This window comes from Gopherus evgoodei, chromosome 2, assembly GCF_007399415.2.
Source record: "Gopherus evgoodei ecotype Sinaloan lineage chromosome 2, rGopEvg1_v1.p, whole genome shotgun sequence".
NCBI classification, from domain to species: Eukaryota; Metazoa; Chordata; order Testudines; family Testudinidae; genus Gopherus; species Gopherus evgoodei.
Window position 1 is genome coordinate 259663388 of NC_044323.1, and position 20512 is coordinate 259683899.

The 20512-nt window shown below is 44.3% G+C and overlaps 1 long non-coding RNA gene across 1 annotated transcript; it reads right to left on the reverse strand.

The window, feature by feature from the left end:
- Nucleotides 1-5112: 5112 nt before the first annotated feature.
- LOC115647021 lies at nucleotides 5113-19268 on the reverse strand. The gene is made up of 3 exons (XR_003999193.1): nucleotides 19197-19268; nucleotides 12520-12523; nucleotides 5113-5122 (listed from the first exon to the last, which is right to left on the reverse strand). It is a non-coding gene; the product is annotated as an uncharacterized LOC115647021 (long non-coding RNA).
- Between the last annotated feature and the right edge of the window lie 1244 nt (nucleotides 19269-20512).

Genomic DNA, 20512 nt, shown 5'->3' on the forward strand with positions numbered 1-20512 from the left:
ATATTGATTTTGATACTGAAAGCCAAAAGTGCTTTTTTCTAGCTGTTCCTAACAAGAGATTAGGACCTTTGCTTTTGGATGAGCCTCTCCCCATAGCTGTTTATCCTTTTGTCACCTTCAGAATAGATTACTGCACTAAACACTATCTAGGCTGAATCCCACCCATGAAAACCTCATCCCAGGGTGAGGATGCCTCCTTGCTTTGTGTTCTTCTCCTTGAGAGTGTATGTGTGACATTATCTGATTAAAATATGACCAGATAGATCATGGTTGCAACCACTGTTATATATCTCCAACAAATCTTGCACAAAACATGATGTAAGATATCTATGGAAAGCTTATGATTTGCTGAATATGGTTATGCTATTTGTATGCATGTATCATTTTTGTATTTGAAGTTATGAGTATTGGCTCTATACCTGTATTTCAAATGTTTGCTCCTGGGGTAACGTCCACAAGATATTTAGCCTGCACATCTTGAAGGAACTACTCAAGTAGAATGGGCCATTAAAGGACACTTAACTTACAATGGAAGATGCCTATCTAGTTTTAATGGACTTTCCTGCTGTAAGTGGGCGAAATCATGCATGGACATGTGACTTGTCCGTTAGACTCCAAACACCATCTTGTTAAGGCTTATCCACACTGGCAATTTACAGCGCTGCAACTTTCTCACTCAGGGATGTGAAAAAGTGCAAGTGTAGACAGTGCCCCAGCGCCGGGAGCCACGCTCGCAGCACTGGTAGCTATGCCTCTTGTCTAGCTCTTCTATAGTACCTTTCATTCACCGATCTCACAGTTCTACATAAAGAGGGATAATTGTCATTATACTCATTTTACACACAGGGAAATTGAGGCACCAAGCGATTAAGGATTTGTCTGCAATGAGGATTTTTTTCACTGGTGTAGCCACACTGATGTAGCTGCAGCACTACAAACTCTTCACTGGGAAAAATGGTGCATCCTCATCTTGCATTAGCTAATTGTCCTAGTGACAATTAAGCAGCTTGTAGTTCTCACACATGGTAACAGGTCGATGTAAAAATTATGAGAAAGCTAGGCTTTACCTTGCTTGACCTGCTAACACATGTTTTGTCTTTACACACTGAAAAACTGCATCATCTTTACCAGCATTTTACCTTATGTTAGCTAATATGTGTTAGCTAACACGAAGGGAGAACACACCTGTTTTCCTAATGAAGGGGCACCCTTTGTGTAGACATGCTGCACTGGGGCAGGCTGCTGTTTACACTTGTGCAGATGCATTGTAGTCAGCGTTTATATAGCAGAGTTACACACCTGATATAGACAAGCTCAAATGGATTTGCCTAAGGCCACAAAGGGAATCATGGGCAGAGCAAGGGACTGACCCCAGATAACCTGAGGCCCAGACCAGTTGCTGAACCACAGAACTGCCCTTCACGAGAGATGCCAGTGGTACGCACTCCGCTGTGATCGACCAGGTTGTTCATGGAAGTGGAGCTGAACCGCCTTTGGAAATGGTGTGAAGTCTTTTACAGAATGTCCCAATCAGAGGTCAGGATTCAGTCTGGACATGGCTTTAGGGATTACTTGTAACAATAGCAGGAACCAAGTGTTCATATGGAAACCTGAGTTCAAGAAGAGAGGGCCACCTTTAATTACACTTAAGCCAAAGGGGTCACCAAATGAAATTAATATGCAGCAGGTTTAAAGCAAACAAAAGGAAGTATTTTTTCATACAACGCCAAGACTATAACAGGGTTCAAAATAGAACTAGATAAGTTCATGAAGGATAGGTCCATCAATGACTATTAGCCAGGATGGGCAGAGATGGTGTCCCTACCCTCTCTTTGCTGCGAATGAGTGGCAGGGGATGGATCACTTGATGATTACCTGTTCTGTTCATTCCCTCTGGGGAACCTGGCATTGGCCATTGTTGGAAGACAGGATACTGGGCTAGCTGGACCTTTGATCTGACCCAGTATGGCTGTTCTTATGTTATGTTCTTATGAAAAAAAATTCCATTTGGGGATTTATTGGATGATCCCAGAAGGGCTGAAGAACTGTAGGTGAGTCAGGAGGCAGAAAAGAGGAATTAATGGGAACTGGGGAAGGGAAAGGGTGTCCCTTACTCAAACCTTAAAAAGGTTGAGTTTGAATTAGAGAGATGGAAGCATATTTGGGCTGGTTCTTATTTTTCTTAAATGAATTTGTCTGCCCTACCTCGTGGTCATTGACAAGATGAAATTATAATGCAGCCTTGTGCACTTCCAAAGGGTTCTGCAAGAGCCCAGTATAGAGTGCAAGGTAACACCAGCGGGAGGGTTATAACATTATGGTGCTTCTATTATTGGAGCTGTACCTTTCTGTTTGGGATCAACAGGCTTAAAAGTGTTAACATTTAACATGGCCAAGCCAGCCTTTGAAGTTAGCACTCTATTAATATTAGTGGGGGAAAGTTCACACCTTTCTTCTACTTGGCTGGCTCCACAGCAAACAAAACAGTAGCGCAGTGAGAAGCAATACAAAAGGCACATTCACAACCAGATTAGTGAGAAACTGTTTACACAGGGCTTGGGAAACTTATCTGACACCTACAAATTCAAGGACTAAATCCATTAACTGGGGGAAAGATGCCTGTGCTGCTATAAGGAGAGATTCCAATCACTACCAGAGCCTCACAATGCTAGACATTTTACAATACTGTAGATGCTGTCCCAGCCCCAAACAGTATACAGTCTAAGGCTTGTCTCCATGGGGAACTGACCAGAATAGTGTTGAGGAACAGCTCCCCATGTAAGCACCGTATTCCAGAAAAAAGTCTACACGGGCAGCTATTCCAGAAAAGTGACAACAAAATAGCTTAGTCCATTATATCTATTCTGGTCAGTTTCCCCATGCTAGACTAGCCTTTAAAAACTGAGCAACATACAGAGATGGAGAAGAGGTGAACACCCAAATACAAATACAGCTTTTTCCCTCTCCCCTTCCCTCCTGCGCCCAGCCCAGATGTCGCTTGTTGGCAGACTTCTTTGTCAATATCACTGCTATTCACAAGGCTACCAGTGGCATGACTGAATGCCGACTAGTCTGTGGACAGTTTTCATGCTGTTGCACTTTAGGAAAACTAGAGCAGTGGCAGAGGCAATTAATCTGTGTCCATTTGCAGACTCAGGCAAAAACTCGTAGGTTGGGTCAGGTTTGGAAAGTTCTCTCCTCAGACAAACTGTCTAAGCTTTCATTAAAAAAAACAAAAAACAAACCCTAGACAGTGCAGTGGTTAATACAATTGCCAGAGGAAAATTCCTACTGCTCCTACATTGCAAAATGTAGATAGTAAATCTTCAAGTATGGAATGTGTCTCCACATACGTCTGCACAGCACCTCGCATTATGGGGTCCTGATCCTGACTGGGGTCTTTCGGCACTGCTGCAAACTAAATGTGACATAATAGGACAGCAACTCCACCATGTCCTGCTATGCTGCGTGCTTGTCTTTGCTGAACGCTCTCCAGTTTATCAACATCCTTCTTGAACTGTGAGCACCAGAACTGGATACAGTATTCCAGCAGTGGTCCCACCAGTGTTAAATATAAAAGCAAAAAAAAATCTGAACTACTCAGGATTCCCTGTTTATGCATCCCAGAATTGTATCAGCTCTTTTGGTCACAGGGTCACATTGGGAGCTCACATTCAGCTGATTGTGTGCCACAACCCCCACTGCTTCCCATGCTAGAGTCCCTCATTCTGTCAGTATGGCCTACATTCTTTGTTCCTATACACACACACACACATATTTACATTTAGCTGTATTAAAAAAACCAACACGCCTATTGTTTGTTTGACCCAGTTTATCAAGCAATCCAGATCATTCTGAATTAGTGACCTGTCCTCTTCATTATTTACTACTCCCACCACTTTTGGCTCACTGAAAATTTTATCAGTGATGACTTTGTTTTCTTTCAGGTAATTGATAAAAATGTTAAATAGCATAGAGCCAAGAACTGACCCCCGTGGGGTGCCACTGGAAACACACCTACTCTATGACAATTACATTTTGAGATCGGTTGGTCAGCTGGTTTTGAATCCATTGACATGGCACATATTAAAAGTCAAACATGTTACAGAAGGCTTTTATGTCAACACTCTTACCTTTATCAACCAAACTCGTAATCTCATAAAAAATATCAAGTTAGTTTGACAGGATCTATTTTCCACACACTCATGTAGTATTTGCATTACTTACATTGCATTAAATTGCCCTCTTTTAATTCTTTATTAATCAAGTTCCATATCAGTCGCTCTATTATCTTGTCTGGGACTGATGTCAGGCTAACTGGCCTATAATTATCCAGACCATCCCATATACCCTTTTTAAATATTGGCCCAACATTAGCTTTCTTCTAGTTTTCTGGAACTTCCCCGGTGCTCCAAGCCGTTTTGAAAAAAATCAACATTATCCATCCAGTGAGCTCCTCAGCCAGCTCTTTAAAACTCTTGGATCCCAGTTATTTGGACCTGTTGATTTTAAAATGTCTATCTTTAGTAGCTTCTGTTTAACATCCTAGAGAGATACTAATGGAATGGAAAGATATATCACCATAATATGACTATATCATCTGTTCCCCCCCCAAATATAGAACAGAAATATTTATTGAACACTTCTGCCTTTTCTATATTATTACTGATAATTCCCTTATGTCCATTTAGTGATGGACCAATACCATTGTCAGGATTCTTTTTGTTCCTAAAATATTTTTAAAACTTTTTTTATTGCTGATTTATATTCATTACTATCAACTTCCCCTTTCTTCCATTTGTGATATTTTTTTACAACTGCCTTCACTTCCTCACTAAACCAGGTTGTTTTTTTAAAAACCAGCACAGCCTTATTCCTCAGTTGTGGCTTTCTGAGAACTTAGTAAGGTGTTCTTAAATTATTCCCAATTATCATTCACATTTTTCTGATTAAATTCTTCCCTCCAACTGACTTGGCTCAATGGTTTTCAGGTTTGTTAATTGGCCCTATTACAGCACCAAGTATATATATAAAAACTGGTCTGGCCTTTATTCTACTTCCACTTTATAACTGTGATCAAGTCATGATCACTTGTACCTGTCCATGTAGACAAGCCCTGTGTCTCCTTTATCATGCCCAGTTTCTCTTCCTTTTGCTTTTTTTTTCTTTCCTGTATATTTGCCTTTCACATTGGCATTTCTTTATGGCACTTTTGTATGCTTTTGTTGGTTTTGCCCCTTCTCCCCATATTCCACCTCAGTAGCTCACCAAAGGCTCCAGCTGGGAAGTTGCGGGCATTGGTTTCCCCCTAAACTAAGTTGGCCACAGGAGCAGAGATGATAAACTTGGGCTGCTGGACAGCTGACTGTGCTTGCAGCCTGATGCATGTAAGGTGCCAGCAGCCTCGGGATCCACAATGGAAGCAGTGAGGGGAAGGAGAGGTGACTTTCACTTTACCTGGAAACGTGGTGGCGGCGTGTTTGCGTTGGATCAAAGGTCCTGATGTTTCCATGCCCGCAGCAATTCTCTCAATGCCCTCACCCACTCCACGGTGGCAGCACGCTGAATTATGGTCTTCTCTCCCATAGAATTTCATCCGGTGTCATTACAACCAGTCCCCTTGGTGTGAGAGGTTTCGCTTTTATATACCATCCTTTTCTTCACTGCATAGTGTTTATTCTGTTCCCCTACTAATCTATTACATCGATCCTCACCCTCTTAATTACCCTTCTGTTACTAAGGCAACAGCCACCCAAGCAGTTGTCTCGCTGTTTTCCTTCCATTACTTTTTTTCTGTCTTTTCTGGCATCTTTCTGCTTTGGATGCTCTCTCTTATTTAAGTCAGTGTACAGCTATTTTCCAAAACATTTAATTAACAGAAGTGCACAAGACATAAGGATTTAGATTTAGTCAAATGTTATGGCTGGTTCTCATTTCATCAGAAACATTTCTTGCACAAACACCAAAACAAGCATTCACCTGCAGTTCCTGGCCACATCAAGCTACTAATTAGTCACAAAAGGCTGGATTAGGCTCTGTAGGCACCTAAAGATGCAGATGTGCATAGTGCGATTTTCAAAAGTGCCTAACTACATTAGGTGTCAATTTTTAGGTGTCAACTCATGGGAGTTAGGTGCCTCAATCCCACTAGATGTCTCTCTCACTTATATTTAAACATCTAAAGATTTGGCTATTTGAAAATTTGGCCTTATGGCCTTGCCTAAACTAGGAAAAAGAATCATGTTTGTTTAAAAACATGCCAACTGACATGTTTTAATTGAAGCTAGGTCTTACTAAAAGGGTAGGTCAACCCAGCTACACCACATCCATGAGCGACAGAGTTATACCGACATAACCCCCAGTGTAGAAAGTGTTAGGTTACATAAGAACGGCCATACTGGCAGACCAAAGGTCCAGCTGGCCCAGTATCCTGTCTTCTGACAGTAGTCAGACAAGGTGCCCTAGAGAGAATGAACATAACAGGTTCCATCCCCTGTCACCCATTCCCAGCTTCTAGCAAACAGAGGCTAGGGAAACCATCCCTGCCCATTCTGGCTAATAGCCATGGATGGATCTATCCTCCATGAATTTATCTAGTTCTTTTTTGAACCCTGTCCTAGTCTGATGGAAGAATTCTTCCATCTACCTAGCTCCCCTGCCTGGGGAGGTGGATTAACTACAGAGATGGGAGAATCCCTCCTGTCGCTGCAGCGAAGCACTACAGCAGTGCAGCTGCAGCTGTGCCACTGTAGCGGTTTAAGTGTAGACACAGCCTTGGGGGGTGTTAGCACCTAGCAAACACGTGCCCTTAAAAACATGTTATTGCCTGGCCTTGTTTGTTGTGTTAGCTGACACAATTTTAAATGCCATTTAGAACATAGTATAGATTATCTGGCATCAAAATAACTAACTCAATGTAACTTACAACTTTTTGTCATTTTTTGGAAAGGAATTGAGGTATGTGCTAAATCAAAATAAGGCTTGTATGCTGAAGCACCAAACTCAGAGCGCCCTCACACAAACGAGCCCTGCAAGAACAGTAGGTGTGAATTACAACTGATTTAGTTCTTTTGGTGCAAGTTTCTGTGCAGACACGCTTACAAGTCCAACACCTTCAGAATTATGTTAGCTGGCCATGTTGTGGCCTGCTCCTTGTCCTAAGGTTAAACATTAGCTGCTAATATACTTTTAAAATAGACCAACAAAGCATATAACACAAATCTCCTCTGTTTGTCATCATGACCCTATGTAGACAACTGAACTATCATAGACTCATAGACTCTAGGACTGGAAGGGACCTCGAGAGGTCATCGAGTCCAGTCCCCTGCCCTCATGGCAGGACCAAATACTGTCTAGACCATCCCTAACAGACATTTATCTAACCTACTCTTAAATATCTCCAGAGATGGAGATTCCACAACCTCCCTAGGCAATTTATTCCAGTGTTTAACTACCCTGACAGTTAGGAACTTTTTCCTAATGTCCAACCTAAATCTCCCTTGCTGCAGTTTAAGCCCATTGCTTCTTGTTCTATCATTGGAGGCTAAGGTGAACAAGTTTTCTCCCTCCTCCTGATGACACCCTTTTAGATACCTGAAAACTGCTATCAGGTCCCCTCTCAGTCTTCTCTTTTCCAAACTAAACAAACCCAATTCCTTCAGCCTTCCTTCATAGGTCATGTTCTCAAGACCTTTAATCATTCTTGTTGCTCTTCTCTGGACCCTCTCCAATTTCTCCACATCTTTCTTGAAATGCGGTGCCCAGAACTGGACACAATACTCCAGCTGAGGCCTAACCAGTGCAGAGTAAAGCGGAAGAATGACTTCTCGTGTCTTGTTTACAACACACCTGGTAATGCATCCCAGAATCATGTTTGCTTTTTTTGCAACAGTATCACACTGTTGACTCATATTAAGCTTGTGGTCTACTATGACCCCTAGATCTCTTTCTGCCATACTCCTTCCTAGACAATCTCTTCCCATTCTGTATGTGTGAAACTGATTGTTCCTTCCTAGGTGGAGCACTTTGCATTTATCTTTATTGAACTTCATCCTGTTTACCTCAGACCATTTCTCCAATTTGTCCAGATCATTTTGAATTTTGACCCTGTCCTCCAAAGCAGTTGCAATCCCTCCCAGTTTGGTATCGTCCGCAAACTTAATAAGCGTACTTTCTATGCCAACATCTAAATCGTTGATGAAGATATTGAACAGAACCGGTCCCAAAACAGACCCCTGTGGAACCCCACTTGTTATACCTTTCCAGCAGGATTGAGAGCCATTAACAACTACTCTCTGAGTACGGTTATCCAGCCAGTTATGCACCCATCCTATAGTAGCCCCATCTAAATTGTACTTTCCTAGTTTATCTATAAGAATATCATGCGAGACTGTATCAAATGCCTTACTAAAGTCTAGGTATATGACATCCACCGCTTCTCCCTTATCCACAAGGCTCGTTATCCTATCAAAGAACGCTATCAGATTAGTTTGACACGATTTGTTCTTTACAAATCCATGCTGGCTATTCCCTAGCACCTTACCACCTTCCAAGTGTTTGCAGATGATTTCTTTGATTACCTGCTCCATTATCTTCTCTGGCACAGAAGTTAAACTAACTGGTCTGTAGTTTCCTGGGTTGTTTTTATTTCCCTTTTTATAGATGGGCACTATATTTGCCCCCTTCCAGTCTTCTGGAATCTCCCCCGTCTCCCATGATTTCCCAAAGATAATAGCTAGAGGCTCAGATACCTCTTCTAATAACTCCTTGAGTATTCTAGGATGCATTTCATCAGGCCCTGGTGACTTGCAGGCATCTAACTTTTCTAAGTGATTTTTTACTTGCTCTTTTTTAATTTTCTCTTCTAAACCTACCCTCTTCCCGTAAGCATTCACTATACTAGACATTCCTTCAGACTTCTCAGTGAAGACTGAAACAAAGAAGTCATTAAGCATCTCTGCCATTTCCAAGTCTCCCGTTACTGTTTCCCCCTCCTCACTGAGCAGTGGGCCTACCCTGTCCTTAGTCTTCCTCTTGCTTCTAATGTATTGATAAAAAGTCTTCTTGTTTCCCTTTATTCCCATAGCTAGTTTGAGCTCATTTTGTGCCTTTGCCTTTCTAATCTTGCCTCTGTATTCCTGTGTTATTTGCCTATATTCATCCTTCGTGATCTGACCTAGTTTCCATTTTTTATATGACGCCTTTTTATTTTGTAGGTCACGCAAGATCTCAAGGGTAAGCCAAGGTGGTCTTTTGCCACATTTTCTATCTTTCCTAACCATTGGAATAACTTGCTTTTGGGCCCTTAATAGTGTCCCTTTGAAAAACTGCCAACTTTCCTCAGTTGTTTTTCCCCTCAGTCTTAATTCCCATGGGACCTTACCTATCAGCTCTCTGAGCTTACCAAAATCCGCCTTCCTGAAATCCATTGTCTCTATTTTGCTGTACTCCCTTCTACCCTTCCTTAGAATTGCAAATTCTATGATTTCATGATCACTTTCACCCAAGCTTCCTTCTACTTTCAAATTCTCAACAAGTTCCTCCCTATTTGTTAAAATCAAGTCTAGAACAGCTTCCCCCCTAGTAGCTTTTTCAACTTTCTGAAACAAAAAGTTGTCTGCAATGCAGTCCAGGAACTTATTGGATAGTCTGTGCCCCGCGGTGTTATTTTCCCAACATATATCTGGATAGTTGAAGTCCCCCATCACCACCAAATCTTGGGCTTTGGATGATTTTGTTAGTTGTTTGAAAAAAGCCTCATCCACCTCTTCCACCTGATTAGGTGGCCTGTAGTAGACTCCCAGGATGACATCAGCTGTGTTTTTTACCCCTTTTAGCCTAACCCAGAGACTCTCAACACTTCCGTCTCCTATGTCCATCTCCACCTCAGTCCAAGTGTGTGCATTTTTAATATATAAGGCAACACCTCCTCCCTTTTTCCCCTGTCTATCCTTCCTGAGCAAACTATACCCATCCACACCAACATTCCAGTCGTGTGTATTATCCCACCAAGTTTCAGTAATGCTAATAATGTCATAGTTGTATTTATTTATTAGCACTTCCAGTTCTTCCTGCTTATTACCCATACTTCTTGCATTTGTATATAGGCATCTAAGATACTGGTTTGATCTTGCCTCCCAGCTTCGCCCTGACCCTCCTTCCTCTCTGCCATTATAGCCCGTGCTCCCTCCTGTTTCCAACCCATCTCCCAGGTCTTGTTCCCCACTTACCTGTGGGCTTTGCTCACCTGTCCCCGTCGAACCTAGTTTAAAGCCCTCCTTACTAGGTTAGCCAGTCCGTGCGCAAATAAGGCCTTTCCCCTCTTTGAAAGGTGAACGCCATCTGTTCCTAGCAGTCCTTCCTCGAATAGCATCCCGTGGTCGAGGAAGCCAAAGCCCTTATGCAATGCCTCCCATATGCTCCTAGGAAGTGACAGAATGGAAGTTTCCCCATATACCTAAAAGTATTTGCAATTTGTCTTTAGTCACAATTGTGACTTATGTGTCTTCTGCTTCTTGGGCCTGAAACTTGCTGGATGTGTTCCTTCCTTTGACATGGAAGTTGTCCTTCATTGTCTTCAGTGCTGCCACCTCCCTCATAATAAACACTTGGGGAGAAGCATGGCAGAGCAATTTATCTGGCTGACTGAAGCAAAGAGGTGTGAGTGTTCCTTACTTTTACTCCAGTGTTCTCCATTTGAATCTCATCAGGGAGGGGCTCAATCAAAAGTTCAACTTTCATTAAGTGAGTAGTTCTTTCCCCAGAAGGTACTTAGAACAAAGAGAAATGTGCACTGTCTAAAAAATCCCCACTGCGGTCAGGACTTTCCATTTTTATCAGAAGCACCAACATTTCAAATAAATGAGATGTTGTCAGGTTTGACACTATTCTACTGAGTTGTCATTAATTATAGATCTGGTAATACAATGTATTTTCTTGAACAATGACAATCAGACGGGATACTGAGGGTGAGAAATGTGGAGAAAAAATCCTGATTTTCGTTTGTTTGATCTCTTTAGCACAGTGAGTTTTTTTCATCAGCTATGGAGTTTATGCAAATCTGAAGCCAGTTGCAAGCTAAAAGATTTAATCAAAATGAATAAATTGCATAATTTTGTCCTAACTCTAGAAAAAGTATCAAATATATGTTTAAATGTCATTCTCAAGCCATTAATTACCTCCACTGAGTGATCCCTTCAGAATAAGTATTATAATGAAATGTCACTCATCTAACCTACATCATAACTGCTATGTATCTCATAGGAAAAGAGGTACAAGTAGATACTTAAAGTAACTTTGTGTAGATTGTTTTTAAATAATTAAAAATACATAACAAAATAATTGTTGACATGCCTTCCTGAGTGTTTCCTTTAAAGACTTCCTTGCACATCTGAATAGATAAACAAAATGAGTGAAATGTAGATGTAACCCTTCAGTACATAGGGGTCCCCTTTCAACAATACAATGCAAAACCAGCTCAAGCTCTCACCCAGTGACCTGGGAAAATTAAACACACCTCAAAGAGGCAATACTTCCCTTCTCGCAAGCACAGAGTCTTGGTATAGCAAAAAACTTTAATAACACGAGGTAAACAACTCAGCATTAAATTGAAAAAACACCACAACTAGGGTTCATAAACATAAACCATGAACTAGAAGTCCCACCGCCAAGCAGACTGGGCCGTGTCCTTTCCCTTTGGTTCTTGAGTCCAGCAACCCAACAGTCACCCTTTCCACAGCATCTGTCCTTAGTCAGTACAGCCCCCCAAGTTCAGAAGTTCCTCTGCAGAGTTTACTTCCCAGCCCAGGCAGAACGGGGGCGGGGGAAGGTATGAGGGCATCTTACGTGCTCCGCTGCTCGTGTTGAAGGCTGACTGCCATGCCTCTCCATGTGGTTCTGCTGCAGTCTTCACCATGAGCTGCTCATCCCCGCCAGCTGTCCTACTAGCCACTCCTTCCCACCAGCCATCCTGCTAGTGCTCACCACCCCGCTAACTGTCCTGCTAGCCACTGCTCTCTGCTAGTCATCCTGCTAGCCACTCCTTCCCACCAGCCATCCTGCTAGCCGCTCACCACCTCACTAACTGTCCTGCTAGCCACTCCTCTCTGCTAGTCATTCTGCTAGCCACTCCTTCCCACCAGCCATCCTGCTAGCCGCACACCACCCTGCTAACTGTCCTGCTAGCCACTCCTCTCTGCCAGTCATCCTGCTAGCCACTCCTTCCCACCAGCCATCCTGCTAGCTGCTCACCACCTCACTAACTGTCCTGCTAGCCACTGCTCTCTGCTCGTCATCCTGCTAGCCACTCCTTCCCATTAGCCATCCTGCTAGCCGCTCACCACCTCACTAACTGTCCTGCTAGCCACTCCTCTCTGTCAGTCATCCTGCTGGCCACTCCTTCCCACCAGCCATCCTGCTAGCCACTCACCACCTCACTAATTGTCCTGCTAGCCACTGCTCTCTGCTCGTCATCCTGCTAGCCACTCCTTCCCATCAGCCATCCTGCTAGCCACTCACCACCCTGCTAACTGTCCTGCTAGCCACTCCTCTCTGCCAGTCATCCTGCTAGCCACTCCTTCTCACCAGCCATCCTGCTAGCCGCTCACCACCCCACTAACTGTCCTGCTAGCCACTCCTCTCTGCTAGTCATCCTGTGAGCCACTCCTTCCCACCAGCCATCCTGCTAGCCGCTCACCACCTTGCTAACCGTCCTGCTAGCCACTGCTCTCTGCTAGTCATCCTGCTAGCCACTCACCAATATGCCTTCAGCCCCACCCCCCAAACACACACACACTTTTAACACAGCTCTCAGTGATTCCAGCTCTTTAGTAACTTCAGCTCTTTAGTGATTTCAGCTGATAGTAGGGGAGCCTCAGTGCTGGTGCATTACTAGCCCAAAGTACGTCTAATGCTTAGAACTAGGTATCAGTGATGTCAGCTCTGCTGCATGTAACAAGACTCCTAATGAAGTTAAAATGATCTCTGTTATTACACAGTGGCAAAAGGAAAAGTCAAAGTGATGTTTGGGGCCCTCACAGGTTTTGTTCATGGAGATATCCACAAAGGCAGCTACAGTGTCTAGGAGAGTTGGCTGATATGGCCAGTTTGGGATTCCCCTTGCACAGAGGAATTCCTGGGAGGCATAAAGCCAGCTGTACATCACCCACTCTTGGCCCCCTGGCAAGAGGGTGTCCTGAAGATGTGCCAGGGCAGTAAGGAGCCTGGCTAGAACGTGCTGAATAATGCCAATACTAGGCCAGCGGAACAGGCCACAGGAAGCCATTATTGTAAGCACAAGTTATAGGGGTGCTGAGGAAGATCTATTTAGGAACGGAGATCAAAACAATCCCAGCTGCCCCCAGCACCAGAGGAATGGAAAGGTTGCAAAAAGGTACCTTTATACCCTGTCCTCTGGTGAGATTCTGGTTTTACGTGTTTAAAATATTCATGGGTGGGAGATAAAATTATTGATTGGGTCTTGAGCAGAAAAAAGATTCCTTTCATCTCAATGCCTAAAGTATGCATTGAGGCTGATTTGGAATGGAGGAGAACTCCACTGAATACAGGTCTGCATGTACCTATTTGAAAATAAATTAACCTAACACCAAGGAGACTGTCCAGTTAATATTACCCTTCCATCATGCTCATCTAACTGATTTGCTACACTTCAGAACTGAATCTTTTGTTGGTCCTGAAACAGAGTTTGTAATAACTTTCAAACACCTGTGAAATATTAGTTCAGGACCAAGTTAACCTAGTGAATGTGCCTTTGCTATATACATTTCAATCACTGCAGTATAACAGAAAAGCTTTTTCTGAAGATCAAACCATGCCTTCCCGTGAAAGTTATTTTAAAATATGCCTTTGAGCATTGCAGAGGCTTAGAGAATGCATTCTCCTTTTTGTCAGAAAACTTTGATTCCACCAGCACATTTAGAGAATATTAATGGAAAATAAAAATGCAATTGTTTGCAATGAAATTGCAAGCACCATCCCCCAAAGACCACAGTAGTTGTATTTCTCTCTGTATTCCATTAGGCCAGAATTGATGTCATTACACATATCCTATTTAAGTATTTATGGGTCCTCAAAATTGTATTACATTTTGTAGTCAACTAAATTAGAGCCTTCTGTTCCACGAAAGAGATCTGACTCTTACCCGTTGCAAAAAAAAAAGAAAAGTGTTTATTAAACTGATGGATGGGATTTAATTTTCTTGATCTGAGCAAACAGAAGAATTAAATTATCGGTATTGAAAATATACTACAATCACCAGCCTCAGAAGGTGGACATCTAGAAGTCTCAGAAGGTGGACCCAAGTGAGTATAGAGATAGCTTATCCAGCAGTTTAGTAAAGAGATAACAACAAAATCTATGGGCTAGATCCTCAGCTGATGTGAATCAGTGTAGATCAATCAAACAGCCAGTTTGGGAATCCCTTTGAAGTCAGTGGAGCTACATAGATTTACACTAGCTTTGGATCCGGCCTTATCTTGTTTTCCAGTACAAGTGCCTACACAAAATACAGACCTACTATCACCACATATGACATAATTATAGGACTCATAACTTTGAAAGTCTGGGATTTGGGGGAAGGAGTGGAGAAAATCACTTAAGGCTACATTATGGATCTGATCCTGCATCACTGAAAATCAATGGAAGTTTTATCATTGAAATCAATGGAAGCAGGACCTGGGGCCTTGTGAAATGCTGAATAATTTGTAAGACCCTCCCCCATGCTCTCTGCTTCTTAACACCTAGAACAATCCCTCACTTTACAAAATACTATAACTAAACAGCAGAAATCCCAAGAATCTTTCCAAAGGAAAGATCACCCTGAAAATAAAGTATTTAAGGCACTGAAATGATTTGATAAATGTAACAGAATTTCAAAACTATCTAGAACTCCTAGTCAGTACTTCTAGAACTCCTATCCAAAACTCCTAGTTAGTACTTATCTGAAAATGTCCTTTCTCCAAGAGGTCTACAGATCCATTACAATAGTACATTATCTTGCCTGCAGGTTGGATACAGAACTAGGCTTCTTAATGGCTGCAGAGAAATGCCCTGCCCCCACAAAGTTCCCTTCGGGTTGAGATAACTTTCACATCCCGATAAATTAAATTCTACTTTCCAAATTTCAGATTGTGTTCAATATATTTTGAGTGGAAAGCACAACAATTTCTCCTAGGACAGAGCATGAGGAATTCCCCGTAATGAAAAACTCAAATTTCTGGAGGTCAATTTCCATCTCTCTTGTAGATGTTCCATTTCGCTCCAGCATGGGCCAGATTTATGGACCTTATTATTCAAAGAAAGAAATTTTTCAGGAAAACAGAGAATTTTCCTTTTCTTCATCGAGCAAAGGTCCACAGATCTGTTACAAAGGGACATTCATAGAGGTGTGCCTCCATGATGGGAAGCAGGATCATCCTTGAAATATGGACATCCAAAATGTGAGATATTATTTTTATATATCCTCCTCCTTCCCCTGGGCACTAAGATATGGAGAAGATTTCTTCCCCAAAATGTCATTGCTAATAATTGGATGGCTAATTGGTAGAATTTGGTGAATTTATGTATTGAGGGCCATGTGACCACCTAGCAGCTCTCAGTAAAGGAGACATGACTACTCTTCCCTGAGATTGTCACTGTTCCTAAGGACTGGACTTTGACACATAACTGAAGGAAGAATGCTTCTTGAATTTACAGTAGGAAAGACTGCTATGATAGGAGTGAGGATTGCTTGTCTGAATTTAAAGTATAATACTGGGTCTCAGAGAAAGCTCCCAACTTCCAAAACTCGTCTGATTGGAGAGAGCAGCTATCGGGACGTATACTTTAATGAATACAAAGTAGAATGCCACCTCCAGAGGTTGTACGCTATGATTTTGTGGGGCTCCCTTAAGGAAGACTTTAATGTTAGATTTGTACTAAACTTCCTTTTCTGGAACATGTTAATAACATTACACTCTAGAGACCTGACATTTTTGCTTGAACCCTCTTGTAAACCCACTTTAAGGACCTCCGGGAGGAACTCAAGGCTACTGCATTTGTTTGACATGCGGGGCCGGCTCTAGGTTTTTTGCCGTCCCAAGCAAAAATAATTTGGCTGCCCCCTGTCCCTGCCCTGGCTCCTGCCCCCGCACTCCCCTGCTGCCGCCACAGCCCTGGGGTCTCCCACTCACACCCACTGCCGCCCCAGCCCTGGGCTCTCCCCCCTCAACCTGCACTCTCCTTCCGCCACAGCCCTGAGTCACTGGTAACTCGCTCCCGGGGCGGGTCATTCAACAGGAATTTTGGATGTGCACAAAACACAGACAGGATTGGTTCCCATTTGGTTACAGAGCTGCGGTAAAGTGGAACAATTTTCAGCTTGAGTGATTGGAGGGTATCTGGATGCATATTATAAGACTGTCCTCCATAAATGAGGAAAAGTTGAGGTGCCTTTATTATTCTTTTGTTTCACTCTTTCTTTCTATGGGGAATTGGGCAATGCAATATCACTGTCTTCCTTTTAAACAAACAAACAAACAAAGGCAATGGCTGTTGAAAATAGCAATTCCAGTTCTAATAACCACTGGGAAGCATTTCTTGCTCAATTTTATCCTACTTTTTCCTACAGCAAGGATCAGCATATTTGATTTGGGAGAAATGAAGTAACAGCTACCCAAACTGAGCTTGAGCACTCCTGAATTTTGAGGTGTTCAAATCTGGAAGGCAGGTGCTAGCTGCGTATGTGGTGGGGGAGGGGTTGTGAGCTCTGTGGGGGAACACGGCAGCATGTATGCGGCAGCATGTCTGGAGCTGCACGGAGCCAGACACGCTGGTCTGAGTGGCATGGTAAGGGGGCTGGAGGGTTGGAGAAGGGGAAAGGGGTTCCGGGGGGACAGTCAAGGGACAGGGAGCAAGGGGGTGGTTGGATTGGGGAGAGGTTCGGGGGGGCCAGTCAGGGGCAGGGAGAAGGGGGCGTTATATGGGTCAGAGGTTCGGGGGGGCAGTCAAGGGACAGGCAGTGGTTGGATAGGCATGGGAGTCCCAGGGGTTTGTCAGGGGACAGGTAGGAGGTGGGGTCCTGGGGGAAAGTTGGGGGGGTCTCAGGAGGGGACAGTTGGGGACAAGGAGAAGGGAGGCTTAGATAGGGGTCGAGGTCCCAAGGGGTAGTTACAGCAGGGGTCCTGGGAGGGAGCAATCAGGAGCAGCAGTGCTTAGATAGGGGGTAGAGTCCTGGGGGGCAGTTAGAAGCAGGGGTCCCAGGAGGGAGAAATCAGGGGACAAGGAGCAGCGGTGCTTAGATAGGGGGTGTGGTCCTGGGGGGCAGTTAGAAGCAGGGGTCCCGGGAAGGAGCAATCAGGGGACAAGGACCAGTGGTGCTTAGATAGGGGGTGTGGTCCTGGGGGCAGTTAGGGGCAGGGGTCCCGGGAGGGGGTGATCAGGGGACAGGGAGCAGGGGAGGGGAGTTTGATGGGTTGGGATTTCTGTGGGGGGCAGTCAGAGGGAGTGGATGGTGGCAGGGTGGGGCTTCCCGCCCCCTGGAGTCTCCTGTGTTTTGAATGTTAAAATATGGATCCCTACCATTCACAGCACGCTGCCGCATGAGGTCCCTCTCCTTCCTTTCCAGTTGGTAGTGGCCAAGGGAATGCTGGGAAATGTAGTTCTTTCCCTGCTGCAGGGCTGGCTCTATAGGCAGGGAGCTAACCAAGGCACTACAGCTCCCATAGCCCCCTGTTGGTTCTCAGCTCCCATGCTGCCCCTGCAACTGGGCTGCCCGAAGCAGGTGCTTGCTTTGCTGGTGCCTAGAGCCGATGTGCAGGAGACAATAGATGTGTAGTGGCTAGAAAGCATGTTATGATTTTGTTTCATGTATAACCTTTTGTTTCCAGTACCTCTACTACTGTTTCCTGAACCCTGAATCTTTGGTAACAAGCTTAACCTTGTTTTCACTATAAATACACCTCAGCACTGTGATGTTAAGCCAGGTGCTGATCCTGAGTTGAAACATACAAGTTGGAGTGTACACTGTTCCCTAGGGGGAAAGCAGACCTGGTATTTCTGTGAGTGTTCAACGGATAACGAGTTGGACTTTATAGCGGAATGCTGCAAAGGGACACGGGGACAGGGGTATAGCCATTATTAACCTGCAAGGCAAAGTAAGGGCTGGCATAGCCTAGAGCAGAGTGCTTGGGTGGCTAACTGGCTGATGGTTTCCCTCATGCTGGAGACGGGGTAACAAGGTGAATCACAGTCCAGGGTACCATGAGAATGGTCACAGAGGTAGCAGGGAGGGCGTGGAGGGAAATATTAATAGCGCTGTTTAGCCACATGAAGCTTCAGCTGACAGACATCCACAAGGAGATGTCAGAGAGACAGGCTGAGATTTCAGTAGTGGCACAGTTGCTCTGCTAGCTAGAGCACTGACTGCGGAGACATGCCTCTGCACTGCTCATGTGTGGGACTTAGGCTAGATGCCTCCATTTATTCCAAACAGCAATCATTCATATTACATTCAGCGTTCATGTTGCATTCCCCATCAGTACCCAGGCCGGGTTGGGGAAGCTATTAATCCAACCAGCGGCCCAAATTCAGTGATGAATCCTGGTCATAGGTCACCTGAGGCACATTGCTAATACACTAAGAAGATTCCAATTAATACAGAAAAATAGCAGATGCATGCGAACACTGTCCCTTTCATCTTCCCTAGTATGCACCTTAGGGCAAGCTATCGAAGCATAAAGAAGTTGGGAGAACTGAAAATAATTGGGAAAGTGCAGTTCTTTTGAATACCATTCCTAAGAGCTACTACAAAGGGCACTGGAGCTAAGTTTCTTCCTAAAACAGACATATTGGCTGCGTACTTCAAGTTATATTTGCTTCCGTCACCATAAAAAAATCTTGCAAACTTAACTTATGTAGTGAATGGTCTCCTTTGCTTCTAAATGAAATCATCCAACTTTTGGTACGCACAAATGTTAAAATATTGTTAGTGCCACATCTTAATATTGAATTTAGTTTAGAAATCACAGCTGCCCAATTATGATACTAAATTATTAAGTTTAAGAAAGGTTATGCTACAGGGGATATATAAACAAATGGAAATATGTATTGAATACTATTTCAACAGGGTGCCAGATTCCAAGACCCTACATATTTTTTAACAATAAAGCAGAGTTTTTTTGCTGACTCACTCATGTTAGAACAGGTGGGCATGGGCAGCAGGTAACATAGGCTGGGGGAGGCTGTGCTTCCTCAAACAGCCAGGCATGGCCCCACCTATGCTCCACCCCCAGGGTCCTCCTGCTTCCAACTCTGTGGCTGGAGTCCAGTGTCCCTGCGAGGTGGCCCTAGCTTGGGCCATGCTGCCCGCCCCCCCTCCCAGCACTCCAGGGCTGGGGCCATGCTGCCCACCCAGCCTCATGGTGCTCCAGGATTAGGGGGACTGCGGCCACGGTGCCTGCTCTCCCTTTGCTTTAGGATTTGGGAGGAGCTAGCCTGGGGTGGGAGCCGGCAGCTGGTGCTGGGGAGGGACCCTGCTCTCCGGTGGGGGGCATGGAAGGGAGGAGCCTCAGGCAGAAAGTGTGGGGCTGGGAGCTAGCCTCCCCCAGCTGGCAGTTCTCACGCCACCGATGCAGATGGATACTATTAGCAGTAACCCAGATATATAAAAGGGTTTGGGTGTCTCTTTGGCAGAAAGAACAGAGAATTCTGCAGGGAATATCATCAATAAGGCTACATTTTAGTCAGAGGTATTTTTAGTAAAAGTCATGAACATCTCACAGGCAGTAAACAAAACTTCATGGCCCATGACCTGTCCATAACTGTATTATATTTCTCTGGCTAAACTTTGGATGGGAGGAGGAGGCATGGGGCCGCCACAGGTGCTGGGGAGAAGTGGCCCAGAGGCACAACCCCCACTGGTGCTGTGGGGTGGGCAGTTGGCAGGGCTGGCAGGCTCCCTACCTGGCTCTGTGCCTCCCCAGAAGTGGTGGCATCCCCCTCCCTGAGCTTCTCTAGGCCGAGGTGTGGCCTTTGCTGTATGTCTGCCAACCATGGCCAGTGGGAGCTGCTGGGGTGGTGCCTACAGGCAGAGGCAGCACGCGAAGCTGCCTGGCTACACCTCGGCCTAGAAGCTGATGGATGTTGCCACTTCCAGGGAGCCCCCTCGAAGTAAGTACCCCTGCAGAAATCATGGAGGTCCCAGAAAGTCACAGAATCCTTGACTTCCATGACCTCTGTGAAAAACTTGCAGCCGTACCTATGAACAACAAAGCTCAAGAGAATGCTTAGGCTGAAGTTTATGGTTTTGCTGTTATTTAAGATCATGATAAAGGCAAACCATGGGATAGTGGATAGTTGGGACAAGATCAAATGTGTGTGTACTTGGCTTGGTCTTCACTCAAAAGTTATATCAATATAGCCACATCAGTCAGGGGTGTGAAAAAACACACCCTGACCAACAATAGCTATGTCAACATCCCCTGCTTCCCCTATAGAAGCAGCTCTGCTGAGGGAAGAG